Genomic DNA, 2,713 nt, shown 5'->3' with positions numbered 1-2,713 from the left:
ACCACTTCATGGCTGACTTGGTGAGAGTGGTGGGGAAGGCTTTGCACCGAATCGCGTCGGAGGCGTCGACTAGGTACATTCTGCTTCTGAAGTTGCTGAGGTGGTGACTTGGATCGGTGGTGCCGTCGTAGAGATCCATATCGGGTGGTTTGAAGTTCCGCGGTACCTTCTCCTTCATGATCTCTTGCGTGAAGGGATCATGGTTATCTTCGGGGGTGGTGCCGCGTTCTGTCCGGTCTTTCAGGTTGGCCTCTATTTTCCGCAGCTTTTCTTCTAATTCTCTGCGCTTTCGAGTCTCCCTTCTCAGATCTTGTTCAGTTTCTTTCTGCTTTTTTATGTCCTCTTCGAGTTGTTTCAGCCGGTTTTGTTGTGCCCGGACTGCTTCTAGAATTTCCGAGCTCTTCTCTTTTTCGGAAATTTGTGGATCTTTGTTTGGGAGTGATGTCTTTGGGCGATTCTGTTTGTTTCCTCCTGGAGTGCGTGGTGATAGAGGGCTGTCCGGTCGTTCTCCGGTGTCAATTTCATCCTCTTGTTCAGATGCAGCGCGATCATTGTTGTGAGGATTGTCCGCCATGGTAGAGGGATGACTTCCAGGTCCCCGGCAACGGCGCCAATGTTCCGAGGGTTACCTGAAACGTGTAGCTTGGTCGTCCGGAAAGACCCGGGGTGGGGGTTCAGGGACCCGAGCTTGATATGTTGAGTGGTTGGTGGTTGTACCTGCAATGACACTCCGATGCTTAAGTTAGCATGGGTCCAAGCAGATATGTGTAGAATGTGGAATGAATGTCATACCTGGGTGCTCCAGTGTATTTATAGTAGTTGGCCGTGATCTTCCCTGGATAAGATATTCTTATCTTATCTTATCTTTGGGAGTTTTATCTCTATCTTTTGTGGAACCGCCTTTTCTAGGCCTTTTCGGCCTTTAGCTTTTGGGCTGCGTTCCTTTTGATGGGCCTTCCTTACGTTATTGTCCGAGGTCCGACCTTTAGGCGTGAGTCTTAGGACGAGGTCGGACCTTTTATGAATTGACCGAGTTGGAGGAGCCCGGTCAGGGTATGAACAGTATTCAACACCAAGTTTTTGGGGTTCATGACCGGGGATTATGAGAGTTGTGAAAAGTATTGATCACAATTCGTTCAAAATCAAATCTTTTTTCAAATCAATTTTTCAATCAAATCTTTTTCAAAATCAATTTCTTTCTATTTTCAAAGATACTTACTATCAATTAATGATTTGATTCAACATTTCAAGTATGTTGCCTTTTCTGTTGAGAAAGGTTTAATGTTTGAATCATATCTTTTCTTGTTAGTCAAGTTTTTAATTTTCAAAATCAAATCTTTTTTTTATGTTTTTCAAATCATATCTTCTCAATCACATCTTTTTAAAACTAATCATATTTTCTTAACCACATCTTTTTCAAAATAGTTTTCAATCAAATCTTTTTGATTTCTAATTTTAAAATCTTTTTCAAAAATCACTTGATTTCTTTTCCACTTTCATTTTCGAAAATCAAGTAGTGTTTTCAAAAATGTTTTCAAAATCTTTTACTTAATTTTCGAAAATTACTTCCCTCCTTCTCACATCTTTCTATTTATGGACTAACATTATCCCTTAATGCAAAATTCGAACTCCATCTTCTTTGATAAAGTTCGAATTTTCTACTTCTGTCTTCTACTTTTTTTTTTCTCTGACACATCAAGGAATCTCTATACTGTCACATAGAGGATTCCACATTTTCTTGTTCCTTCTCTTTCATATGAGCAGGAGCAAAGACAAAGGCATTCTTGTTGAGGCTGATCTTGAACCTGAAAGGACCTTGAAGAGAAAGCTAAGAGAAGCCAAAGCACAACTCTCTTTAGAGGACCTGACCGAATTCGTCAAAGAAGAAGAACACATGGCAGCCGAAAACAACAATGCCAACAATGCAAGGAAGGTGCTGGGTGACTTTACTGCACCTACTCCCGACTTCTATGGGAGAAGCATCTCTATCCCTGCCATTAGAGCAAACAACTTTGAGCTTAAGCCTCAATTAGTTTCTCTAATGCAACAGAATTGCAAGTTCCATGGACTTCCATTGGAAGATCCTCATCAGTTCTTAGCTGAGTTCTTGCAAATCTGTGACACTGTCAAGACTAATGGGGTTGACCCTGAGGTCTACAGACTTATGCTATTCCCTTTTGCTGTAAGAGACAGAGCTAGAACATGGTTGGACTCTCAACCTAAAGAAAGCCTGGACTCTTGGGAAAAGCTAGTCAATGCCTTCTTGGCAAAGTTCTTTCCACCTCAAAAATTGAGTAAGCTTAGAGTGGAAGTCCAAACCTTCAGACAGAAGGAAGGAGAATCCCTCTATGAAGCTTGGGAAAGATACAAACAATTAATCAGAAAGTGTCCTTCTGATATGCTTTCTGAATGGAGCATCATAGGTATTTTCTATGATGGTCTCTCTGAACTATCCAAGATGTCTTTGGATAGCTCTGCTGGAGGATCTCTTCATCTGAAGAAGACGCCTACTGAAGCTCAAGAACTGATTGAAATGGTTGCAAATAACCAATTCATGTATACTTCTGAAAGAAATCCTGTGAACAATGGGACTAGTCAGAAGAAAGGAGTTCTTGAGATTGACACTCTGAATGCCATATTGGCTCAGAACAAAATATTGACTCAACAAGTCAATATGATCTCTCAAAGTCTGTCTGGAATGCAAAATGCACCA

At 41.2% G+C, this 2,713-nt stretch overlaps 1 non-coding gene across 1 annotated transcript; it reads right to left on the bottom strand.

Moving 5' to 3' along the window:
• Window positions 1–2,296: 2,296 nt before the first annotated feature.
• Window positions 2,297–2,404, bottom strand: LOC112804862 (small nucleolar RNA R71). The gene has a single exon (XR_003203480.1). It is a non-coding gene; the product is annotated as a small nucleolar RNA R71 (small nucleolar RNA).
• Between the last annotated feature and the right edge of the window lie 309 nt (window positions 2,405–2,713).

This window comes from Arachis hypogaea, chromosome 5 (genome assembly GCF_003086295.3).
Source record: "Arachis hypogaea cultivar Tifrunner chromosome 5, arahy.Tifrunner.gnm2.J5K5, whole genome shotgun sequence".
Taxonomy (NCBI): Eukaryota; Viridiplantae; Streptophyta; class Magnoliopsida; order Fabales; family Fabaceae; genus Arachis; species Arachis hypogaea.
This window is presented reverse-complemented; position numbering and strand designations above follow the sequence as displayed.